A 12,801-nucleotide genomic window follows, 5' to 3' on the forward strand; every position below is an offset into this window, starting at 1 on the left:
TATTGGATCCAGCGCCGCAGTAGAAGTAAGCACATACCAATTTGAAAGTAAAAGCAGAAAGGCAGCAAAATGGGAAAAAGCAAGAATGTCCTAGCCTACGGCCCACCCTTTCTAAGCAATGAGACATTAGCTAGCAGCAATTTTCCAAAGGGAAATGTGGAATACCTGGGTTGGAAGGAGGTAATGAGCAGGTGCCAGCCCAGGGACAGTGCTGTTCTGCTGTCTGTGCTGTGTGCTGTCCTCAGTAGATGATTCTTACCTTGTTCACCACACTGTTCATCACATGCCATGTGTGCTGTATGGACTGGTAGGACTTCATCTTTCTTCCCTGCTCCTCATGCCTCTCTCTTGCTTTGGAACTACTGTGAACTTACGGCCCTGTGCTGGCACCTCCTCTTCCTCATCGTGACCTGGCAGCATTGCCCAGCTGACCCCAGCATCTGCTGGACTGCACAGGTACTAAGTAGCCACGCGTGGTACAGCACTAGAGGAACTTACTCCCTTTGCCTCTGTGCCTGCACACACCTTTTCGGACTGGTATGACAGTGCCTTTTTGCCATCTTGAAGACTATGTATTCTGTTGATGTTGGCTGGATGTGTCAGGCCTGAGCTGGTTTAATGTTCATGGATACTTTTTAACTTGAGGGAGAACATGTCTTAAACAAAGAAACACAAAAACCAGCTGAACATTATTATATCCCTGTTTGGAAAAGCCTGGGCAACCATCCCTAGGGTAACAAGGAAAAGAAGTCACTGAAGAAATACTGCAACCTACAGCATGAATGGGAGGAGCGTTGAGGTATCTGAAGCATAGGAGCTGTTGACAAGGAAAACTGAGGACTTTTTGAAAGAAAGAGAAATCATGTCAAGGAATTTCTGCCCGCTGCATCACAGGTACCATTCTGAAAAAGCTAAAGCACTGCCATATGAAAGGGCTCAGGGGGACACCAGCAGTTACAACTTGCATGCCTAGGGGAACTGATTAGCATTAGATGCAGTTAAAGAAACTATGTAGTGTTTTTCTTGCTGGAAGTGAAACATTAATGCCAAGAATGAAGCAGAAAGGCAGGGAAGCAGCTTGTTTGTAGGTTTAAAGACTCAGAAGATTTAACACCTGGAGAACAAAAGGAAGACTCTAACCATCAAGACAGCAGCACAGAACTGAGAGTCAAAGGGAAGGGAGGTCTCAGGTCTTTTTAGTTCATTCAGTTTTGTTTGTCTAAGATATTTCAGCAGCTGAACAGCCTGTAGAGCAGCCTTGAGTGCAAATGTGCATAAGTCTTTCTTGATTTTTGTGGAAGTGTTCATGTGAATCCACTCACTCGTACACTTGATTGGGATGCATGCTTGAAATCATTCCTTCATTCAGTTAATGCCTATTTCTTAAAGTATTAAGAAATTACATATAGAAAATACCAAGAAAGTAAAATGGATATATGTGCTATGAGAGAAAGGGCAGTTAAGCTGTAGGCCAAGCTCTAGTGTAAAGAGGCAGAGTACTGTGGGTGCCAAAGGAGCTGTTGAATAGAACTGCGCCAGCAAAGACAGTGGAGAATTTACCCCGTACATACAAAGATGATCTTTCTTTCTGCCCACAGTTAGTCTGTTAACAGCTTTCAAGATCACAGTAGACATGAGGAAGAAATAATTTCAAAAGATCCCACAAATGCTGAGTTGAAAGCAAGGAAGTGAATGGTTATGAGAAACATTTATGAAAATATTAACTTTTGGCAATGTAGGCATCCCTTTTAAGCTGAATGGGAGGGGTGGGGTTTAAAATCATAAGGAACCCCTTAAAAAGTCATGCCAAGATATAGCCTAATGGGAGCAACAGAATACTGAAAAATCTTCCTGAGAGTATTGGTTGCTGTGTCCTTGTTTCACATGTGTAGGCAAAATTCAAAAGATATTTAATAGGAATGATAAAGACAACATCTGAAAAATGTACCCACCACTCCTGTCAGCAGTTATTTATTTTATTATTACTTGGTCAAATAATGAAGCCCTAGTGAAATATTTTTCTCAGTTTTTTTCTCTATGCTGGAAGTATTGACTGAGCAAGGAAAATTAAAAAACAGAAATAATGACTTAAGGAAAAGAGTCTGCAGTCCCTGTCTGTAACAGGGACTATGTATCTATGGACTGTATATATTTATTGTGTATGATGGTTGGAAAATTTCTTTTCCAGAGGAGGAAAATATTACTAAGAGCTGTAGAAGATTCTGACATCGTCATGTCAACCTCTGTCTTTTTCTTCCCCCTTCCAAGTTTATAAACATTGTTTTTCTTCATGTTTCTCCTAATACTGATAGGTAGTGGTGGCATTGCAGAATGGAGGTTTAAGAGACAATGTTGGACAAAACAATGACACTATAGGCTATTCATTGTAAAGACAATATGAAGAAGTTGAGGCTATTTAGCTCTCATACTTTGAAAAACAGAAAAAAAAGGCCATGCTCTTTTGAAGGACTTTGTAACTTTTCATGTACATATGCATATAATTTTCCAGATGCATGCTTTTTTGCCCTCAGCAGAATTGCCATGTCTGACGCTGTGAGCCTGAGGATAAGGCAGCAAAAACCCCACCAAAGGCTGCACCTCGTAGCAACCATTTTGTGTTGTAACTTGTTACAAGTTGTAAAAGACTTTCTGTAAATTCTTATTTTTCTAACATATTTAAGTTAAGCTTTTAACTTAAATGTTTTAGAGTTCTTGTGCATTCACATATATCTTATTATCTTGATACTTCATTACCTGTACTATTCATGTTTTGTATGACATTGCTCTGCTAAACCTCAATTGTGTGCATGCCCCCCATACCCCTACTGCAAAAGATTCTGTTGAGATCCCCACCAGCTAGGAAGCATTTAAAACTGCTTTTTAGTTTTAACAGACGGTTTCACTGTATGTTGTAATCCTGGAGTACTTTGAATGATTCACCCAAAAACTGAGTTAGAAGAACGGGAAGTCAAAGAACATTTTAGTGTCTAAAATCAACTACTTCCAAGTTTTGTGAGTGCAAATTATGTGTATGGGCTTTGAGACTGAAATTATTACCTTCTACCTCCTGAGCAAAGATCAATAAAATCAATTTTAATTGGTGATTTTGCTACCATCTAGGCAGAAGACTGTGAGCAAATGGAGGAAGAAGATCTAGAATTGAATTTTTCAAAACTAGACTGATACATTGATCATGCTGTCACCAACCATTGCTAAATATAAACATTCACTTCTTCAATTTTAGGTTTACCAGCATTAAAGAAGCACATTAAAAAGTCATATGCACTTCAACATCTGGTAGCCTGTGTTTTTACGTTTCAGAACGATATTCATGACATATAATCATAATAAAGCTACATCTTGTATAACTGGTAGACATTTTGTGTCTTTACTGGTCTCCGATATGCAATATTGCACCCAATCTTATTATTTAGCACTAAAATATTATGGGCTGAGTCTCCTTTATATTTGTGTTCCTTTCTAAAGTTCTGGTTGTGTAAAAGAGCCTTGAAAGTGGCTGCAGATTTGGCAGGGGCTTTCATAGACAATGCAGTCTTGATGAGTTCATAATGACTTATAGTGCCCAATATGTGAATGATGCAAAACAGAAGACAGTGGTTCATTGACTGTCATTTCCTACAGTTGCCTCTGCTCATGCAATGTGGCTGTGAAACATTTTCATATTGACAATATTGTGTTTTGCTTACATTTTGCAGTCATCTTCCATATATGTAAATGAAGCAACAAGTGCAAGATTCCTGCATTTTCAAACTTCAATCCTTTTCATGGATGAAATTGTAAAATATAATAGGATCATAAAGAAAATAGAAAAATGTGATGAAGGTAAGGGTAGACAAGAAAAAGTGTGTGCTTATGTTTTTTATGATATTACACATTACATATGCACACACACTTTTTCTCAACAAGCCCAGTCCTTTTGAGGTGAAAAGGACTTTAGACATAGATAGTTGCAGAAGTAGAAGTAGAAATGACTAGAGCATGTGCTCAAATGCAGGCTTGGCACAGAACCATGAAATAAATTCATAAATGTTGTTCATAATAGCTTGTTGCAATTAGAGATTGGATTTAACTGCGATGAGTGACATGACCAGATGACACCAGGGGAAAATAAAAGCTGTTTTGTCAATATTCTTGTTTTCTATCTTGCTACTTGCCATTATAAAGTCAATATTAAGTCAGAAGTTTCCACCTAATAGGAGACAAGATTGCATGCCTATTACCTGTGCACTCTCTGAAACCTATATCACAGATATAACCATGTGTTCGTTGTATTCAGAATATTTACGTGTAGCGGTCACCGTTCAGTTCTTCCTGTCATATCTGTTGAGATCTGTGGATTTGTAGAAGCTCTTCTGCTTGAATAAGCTGATGTACTTCATGCAAAATTATACATAACTGAGCTAAAACAACACATGTTTTGCTTTAGTTTCCTGTTTGGGTTCAGTTGTGACTCAAGTTTTCTGCTTGTGCCAGTTACAGTTCACTATGTGTAAATGGTATATACTATGTATTTGTATCTTCAGTCTTACAGCTTCTGTGGGACTCTCCTTTCCGATATGGTCATACAATAGTCTAAAATTTACTAGCAACAAAGCATTTAAGACTTCAGACAAGTGTGAAGTGAATCTGCTAAAGAGATTCCCTGTGAAGATTTACCATTCAGTTTTCAATGGTGTGCTGCAGGAATCTTTGTTTCTAGGGGTAAGGGCAGAGATCTTTAGAGCAAGTCATCCTAAAATGGGAGGTGGGGAGAAAACCAGAAATTTTCTGGCCTTATAAATTCTCTGATGAGCTGGTTGAATAGGAATGGTGGGCAGTACTTTCTTGTCTATTTTTTAAACTTTATTAATCTAAAACCATTAAAATAAAAACAATGCAATGAGTTTCAAAAGTAGATCACCTTTCAAATACTAATGTGAATATAAAAATCAATAGCAGCAAATTGTGTAAATCATGGTAAAACATATGTGATGCTTTAACATGGTTAACTGAAGCCTGGTGTGCATCAGCAAGCTTTCACAGTTAATTCATACCATTCTGGTAGCACACTTTGAGACTGTTTTTGAACATTTTTAAAGATAATGGTTTAAACCCACCCCATTAATTCCACTATGTTTTTTCCCCACAGGTTAGTTTTATTAGATGATGAATATCTAAAATCTTCCATGTAATCATGCAATAGTATTAAATGACCTATTAAAGGACTAGATGCTACTTCTAGGTATGGTCTGGAGCAAAAACAATGGATAAAAATGTTGTCTCGGGAAGCACAGGGAGAAACTGTCCATCTGAGACACCCCTCTGAGAACAGTGTCTCTGCTTTTCCTCCTTATTCTACCTTTGTGATAGGAATATAGTAATGTGATCCCACCTTAAAAAGCTCAGCATTCTCAACAGACATCTTGTCAGCTCAACAGGATGCGTGCATGTATGGTGGGTTGTCTAGGACAGAGCAATGATTCCATGCACTTGTCAGTGGAGGGGGCTTAGAAATTTTGAGCAGAATGTTTCTCAGCGAGAAAATGCCAATTAATTCAGTTGTAAATGTTCTGTGGGAATGTGTCAGGATTGACTATACTTTGTTTGTTTTGCTTTCAATCAAAACAAAGCTTTTTGATAACTTTTTTATAATCTTGGCATGACAGACTATTCGAATGTTTCATTTTGGAACAATATTTCATTCAGGATTGTGTTTGATATTATAAATTAGGCAAAAAAAAACCCAACTCAGAATTAAAACTTTTCATATAAGTTGACCTTAAGTGAATTAAATGTCCTAGGGGAAATATTTACTTTGCTTCAATTTAGAAGGGGGGAAATGTTAAAAGGTCAAAGTTTTCCAGGAAACACAAATTCTACTTTCTGAAAAGTATCTGACAGAAGTCCATCATTCATCATTTAAAAATGAAAGTTTTACAGTTTTCAGAACAAATTAAACATACAGTTAAATGAATGAAAATTGCTTAAAAATAATATGCTGCAGTCATCTTCATTTTAAAAGATTAAAAAAATAATTGGATCTTTTATTTATTAAGTTACTGAAGAAAGTTTTCCAAATGTCCAAACCAATATTTGAATATTTCAGTCCTGTCACTGGGCGCTACTGAGAACAGTCTGGCTCTTCTTCATTCCCTCCCATCAGGTATCTACACACATTGATCAGATTCCCCCCGAACCTTCTCTTCTCCGGGCAGAAGAGTCTCAGCTCTCCTCATATGAGATGCTCCAGTCCCTTAATCACCTCCGTAGCCCTTCACTGGACTTGTTCCAGTAAGTCCATCTCTCTCTTGTACTGTGGAGCCCAGAACTGGACACAGTATTTCAGATATGGCCTCATCAGTGTTGAGTAGATAGAAAGGGTCACCTCCTTCAACCTGCTGGCAATGGTCTTCCTGATGCAGCCCTAAATGCTGTTGGTCGCCTTTGCTGCCATAGTGTATTGCTGGCTTGCCTTCAACTTCTTGTCCACCAGGACCCCAAAGTCTTTCTCTACAGAGCTACTTCACAGAAAGTCAGCCCCCAGTGTTTACTGGTGCATGGGGTTGTTCCTCCTATGTGCAGGACTTTGCACTTCCCTTTGTTGAACTTCATCAGATTCCTCTCTGCCCAGTTCCCCATCTTGTTGAAGACACTTCTCCCAATTTTGTATCATCTCTGAACTTGCTGAGGTTGCAAGTCTGCAAGGTCTGCCCCGTCTTCTAGGTCCTTAATGAAGAGGTTAAATAATATTGGCCCCAGTATTGACCCCTGGGGTACACCACTAGTGACTTGCCTCCAACTGGACTTGGTGCCCCTGATCACAACCCTCTGGGCTTGGCTGTTCAGCCACTTTCAATCCACCTCACTGTCCACTTATCTAACCCATACTATGTCAGCTTGTCTATGAGGTTGTTATAGGAGACTGTGTTAAAGGCCTTGGTAAAGTTGAGGTAAACATCATTCATTACTCTTCCCATCACCTGGCAAGGTAGTCATTTCATTGTAGGAGGCTACCTGGTTGGTTAAGCATGACTTCCACTAGATAAATCCACATTGACTACTTCTGATCACCTTGTCCTTCATGTGATTCGAAATGGTTTCCAGGATTAGTTGCTCCATCACCTTCACAGGGACCGATGTGAGGCTGACCGGCCTGTAGTTCCCCAGATCTTCCTTCTTGTCCTTGAAATGACATTTGGTGTCTTTGAAGATAGGAGTGACGATTGCTTTCTTTCATATTTTCTTTGCTTCCACATAATCCCTTTTGCCATGAACAGACACTTAGTATTCCCATGTTCATTCATTCCCTTACCAGATGCACAAGCAATGCTTTGGATTTCTTTGACATACACACAGTTGTTGTGGGCTCCTGCTCAAAGCAGTCAGGAGGCTAAGAAGCAGGACACGCAGATAGGACCCTGGCAGAGCGTTTTTCTTCATCCTGCTTCTCTTTTTGAGGTACATCTAGAGCTTATTTCACTTCTATTACAGACAAGAGAAGGAGACCCAGAGATGTAGGGCTTCTTTTGTTCCTCTTCAAAAAGCAAAGAGAGTTCCCCTGCTTTGGCGGCCAAGGTAAATTACAATTCTGGAAGCATTTTCTTTCCACTTCTGATCATGGCTGCTTCTCTGGCTAGGACTGCCAGGAGACTGAACATCTTAGAAACAGTCTGATGGGGGAATCAGGTGTGAAAGAGTTTGGATATGTGAGCTACTGAAATAAACTGCCTCAAATATCTTACTGTTTTCTGGATCAAGGAATAACTGGACCTGTAGATCTTCATGACCCAGCCTATGATTGACCTGGATTGTCTTCCTGGTTGGCCTTTAAGAACTACATTAATAAAACTGACTTCAGTTAGATCCTATAGTGTAACTGTTCTGTCAGGAGTTCAGTGACATCTGTAGCCCCAAAACAACAAGGGTATTTTATTTCTGATAGAGATAGGTAGAGAGTTTGTTGCTACATTTAGTACTTTCACCTACATGTTGGCTCTGAACCAATGTCAGCAATTTGGCTGAGGCTGAAGTCTTTGTCAATGATAGGAAACAATATAAACCACCTTGAAGCTGTAGAAAACTCATGCTCATGTGGAAACTTGTAAACATGCAGAACCAGAACACCAAAGAAATATCTGGGTACAACTGTAGAGATAAAAGAAGGACATCAAAAGCTAGAAATGTGTCCTGTAACAGTGAGACATGATTTGATGGTAATTCTTATTTAAATGCTTGTGGGAAGATTAAGAAAGAAGAAAATAAGCTGAAAATAGAATTGTATTCTTCTAGAGACCACCAGGCTAGATCAGAATAATAAAATATCCTGGATCAACTCATCTGGTACTCAAAACCACATAGTTCTTTTACCCATGGGGAAATTTTAAATACGCAGACATCTGCTGGGTAACAAACATTCAAACTTGGTTCATTAAAGTGCAGTTCTACTCTTTAAAGTGGATATGTGAGAATGACATCTAGGACCTCCATGTTTGTTGTCTCTCAAAAATCACTCTATCAGATTGTTTCTGCTTACCGGTTAAAAGATGCTTCTTTAACATCAGTCCACAAACGTAACCTGTTTTCCTCAAGGTAGTCTGAGATTTCTGCTTATTAGGTGTTGCCTATGACACCTTTGCAGCCTGAACTGTAGACAATTCTAAGTAATCAGAAAGCAGAAAACATAGCTGTTGGTGAGGCAGAAGGAGAAACAGAAGCAATTTCTCACTTGGTCTTGCTATCTTTGATCCTCTGGGGCTCACTTTCTCTGTACCCTTAGCAACTCTGATCAACATGAGCAATGGAGGGGACATGGCTGAAGCAGCCCCTTTGCCTGTTGTCTTGGAGAGAAGCTGATTTCTTGTCTCCTTCTTCTAGAACTCACAGCCTGAGCCTAATAGTATGAAAAGCTGCCATGAGCTATGGTTTTGTGGAGAGCACTTACACAGTTTGAGGAAGGGAGATGGTTGATAATGAAGAAATCTTAATTCTAAACTACAGACCTGAATTAGATCTTAAGAAGAAGGTGCTCAGGAGTGAACCGTAAAGAAACCTCAATGTTGACATACGATGAGGGAAATGAAGGGGCTTAGTCCTGATTCTACTGTGCATTCTGCTCTGCATCATTTATTTTACAGGTTATGACAAGGCCTTATCTTATATCTGCTGATACATTTCTGAAATGTGTTTAGTACAACATTTGTGGATATTACTATCAATAAAATCTAATTTAACAACATAAGCTTGTCCTACAAAGGTAGGAAAACAGCAGAATTCTAAGCCAAATCGCCCTAGTAAAAAAAAAAAAAAAGTGTTTTTCTCCTTCCTTACTGTGAATTATGAAAGACTCTCCAACTATACAGTGTGCCCATTCTTTGCTCCCCTCCCCCTTTTTAGACATGATGGACTCACAGTGGAGAAGGGTTGCACAGCCAAGGAGTCTGCTCTCTGTAGGCTTCCTTCATTTGTTGCAGAAATTGGAAGATGCGCAAGAAATGACTCTGGTGACTGTTGGAGCGTGGAAAACAAAGGTTCCTCTAAAAGAGTTGGATGCTATTCAGATAATTGAATTCTATTCGTTGTAGACATGCAAGAATTCCCTAAACTAAGTGTTTTATGCACGATCACTTAAAAGTTGTTCTGCTACCACTTTACACTCTTGTCTGTGGGTGGGATGGCATCAACAGGATCCTAATGTTGGATACATAAAATGCTATATATGTATATATATATCACCAAGTGCTCTTAAAAATACAAGTACAAGGCATCTCAAAATGGACATCCACATTAACTGAATGTTTTTGTCTTTAATTGCACTTTGTTTCTGCTGTCTGACTGTAAATTGGGGATAGTCAACCCTGCCTCTTCACAGGAAGGCTGCAAAGATAAATTAGTTGATGTTTTCAAACATTAACTTTCACTCAGAAGCTACAGTGATGAATACCATTGAATACCATTAGTGAGTTTACAGGAAATTAATTTCAAAATGTTGTAGATTTCCTCACTGACTGACCCGCTGGTTGACTTTCGAACTGAGGTAGAAATCCTGAAGAAAAGCTGGTGCAAAATTATTTTGTTCACTTACTCAGTGTTATATGAAAGCACAATGGAACTTGGTTAAAGTTACACGGCAATTTTAATTCTGACATTACTTAACTTCTAAAAATTTTACTTTGTAAATTTATTATTCTCTTAATGCAGATTTTTGGTGTTTTATAGCACAACATAAACATTTTCATAAATGTTTATATGCAGGAATTTATACTGTATTATGTGCAGTAACTGGCTCTTTTTTCTTACTTCAATTACACTGATTAACAATGACAACTAATACTGTCATGTTCTTTAGTTCACACCCTGAAATGCCATGTGGCCATTTCCTTCCTAGAAAAATGTGTTTATTGTGGATCACCATCAACTTCTGCAATGCACATGTAAAATACCCTTGGCATAAAGTTTTGTCAATGTGTATGCAAAATGTTGTTTCCATAAACTTTAGCATGAATAGAAGTTTGTAAGCAATTTTCTTTTAAGAAAAAATATAAGACAATTTATAATTTAAAGATCTAATGTGTTAAAGCAAACAAAAAGAAAAGAAAGCTGAAGTGATTTAATGAAAAAACAAACAGAAACTTTACCTTCAGTTTTCTTTTGCTCACCTGACATACAGAATCATATATTCCACAGAGAAATAATTCTACCTACAAATTGTACCATCTTTGTTCATCAAGTACAACCCTCTTTATGACTCCAGTTCAAAAGGGTACTCGGAACACAGTAACTTTTAATAAGCAAGGAAACCAGTCGACTTTAATGAGGTCACTCATGGATGTAAAATCAAGTATGTGCCTAAACACTGTGCTCTGGTCCATTTAGCTAACATATACACACAGTGCTTCATTAATATACAGAATTTCAGTTAAATATAAAGTGGAACAGCTATTGTACACTTGCATTCTGATAAGAAGAGGTAAAATTGCAAAATGTCACATGTAAAATACAGAATATAGGAAGATAACTAAGTTAATATTCTATTTGTAACAAATCCCATCCCTCAGGGTGACTTAGTATTGGACCTTTGCATCTGAAAAGAAGTAAGAGGGATACACTGAGCTAAAGCTGAATCTGCTTTTTAAGAACAACATTGATTCCACTCCCACCCGTTCTCAAGAGTTTGATTTCAGCCTCCAGGAACACACCACACTTCAAATCCAACAAGGTAGTTTTTTCAATGTTGCATTTTTTGTATCGGTACCTTATACACTGCAAAACAGATGCAGAAGTTAGGAAGGCTCATTTTTTTCCGGAGAAATGCTATCATGACAGAAAAAATCATATAAGTTTCATTTGCGCACCAGGTGAAAGTTCTAGCATGCAGAAAACGGAATTGAATTTTTCCGTGCTGCCATCACATTGCCAGGGGCACAAAGATAGCTCTGTTACACCTGTGTGTCCTGTGTTGCTTCTGGCATGTCCCTTGCTGTAAAGCCCATAAACTCCCCTTCAGTGCTGTTTTATGGAGATACGCTTTAGCTTCACTCTGTTTTTGTGTTCCACCAACTGGCTTCCCTTTCAGGATTTTCTTTGAAACTCAACCTATTTTTTTTTTAATGGATAACGTTAGAGGCAACAAATAGTTGAACTCTGGCAAATCTTAGCATTTATTAGAAATACATGCCATTCAATATCAGCATTTTTCTAAAGCATTTTCTTTTAAGGAATGTGTATCTGTGGTGGATTTCCACATTTTTTCCAAAGTCCCAACACTGCAGCTTCTGACATATCACCAGCGCCTTGGTCCTCTCTTACAACTTTCTTCAGCTGTAAGTTTTTTAGCTGTAATCTTTTTTACTGACTTGTTTGCTACTTTGAGATGTGATGCGTTACACTTCTTTTCCTGAGGAAGTATTTTTAAATAATTTTTTTATGGTGTGGGTTTGTTTAGCAGCTCTTGAAACTGTTTACCCATTGCTTGCTTTATTTCTTGTCTATTTGAGAAGTCTTTCCTTGCTCATCCTAGGATGGCCCTAAACTTGCTTGCTGAGATCCAATTAAACTGACAAAGTTTTACTATTTCTCTATCAGTTACCACTTCAATATTTTTAAAAGTACTATATACATTCTTCCTTTTGTCTCTTCTCCTGCTGCTTTTCACTGCTCTCTTTGTTACATATAGAATTTTTGCCTGTTCTTGTCCTTTCTGGAGATATTTTGGAGAAAGTGATTTTTCTTTGTTTTGTTTTCTTTCTTTCACTTCATTCTGCTTATTCTTACTTTTCCAGATTTCTATGTGGCTTGTATTAAAACCAGATACTATTGTAACAGGTTTTGTGGTGCTGCCACATGAAGAAAGGTTCATGATATAGAAACAATGCCTTTTGGTGGACCTAAACACTGTTCTTGAGGCCAACTTGAATTTTCTGCTCATATGTCTTGCCTGTTAGCCTTCTTGAGTTAGATATCTGTTATTGTCAGAGTCTGCAGGCCTGAACAACAGGCAAGTGAGTGGACAAACAAGAAACCACGAACTCAGAATCTGCAATAACATGCAAAATACATGACTGAATGTCCAAATTCTAGTGGAGGCTATTCATCCAGTAACATAATCTTGGCATATAACTGTATATTTGCAGCTGAATCCAAACATGTATTTATGAAGTCTGTTTTCATTTTTAATACTTTCTGAGGGCTGTGATTTAAAGGACAGTGTTTACAAGTTGCAGTGTTTATTACTATGTTTGTTAGGGTTTACAACTCCCCTTCCCTTCCCTTCCCTTCCCTTCCCTTCCCTTCCCTTCCCTTCCC

This window comes from Aptenodytes forsteri, unplaced genomic scaffold, assembly GCF_000699145.1.
Source record: "Aptenodytes forsteri isolate BGI_AS27 unplaced genomic scaffold, ASM69914v1 Scaffold97, whole genome shotgun sequence".
Classification (NCBI taxonomy): domain Eukaryota; kingdom Metazoa; phylum Chordata; class Aves; order Sphenisciformes; family Spheniscidae; genus Aptenodytes; species Aptenodytes forsteri.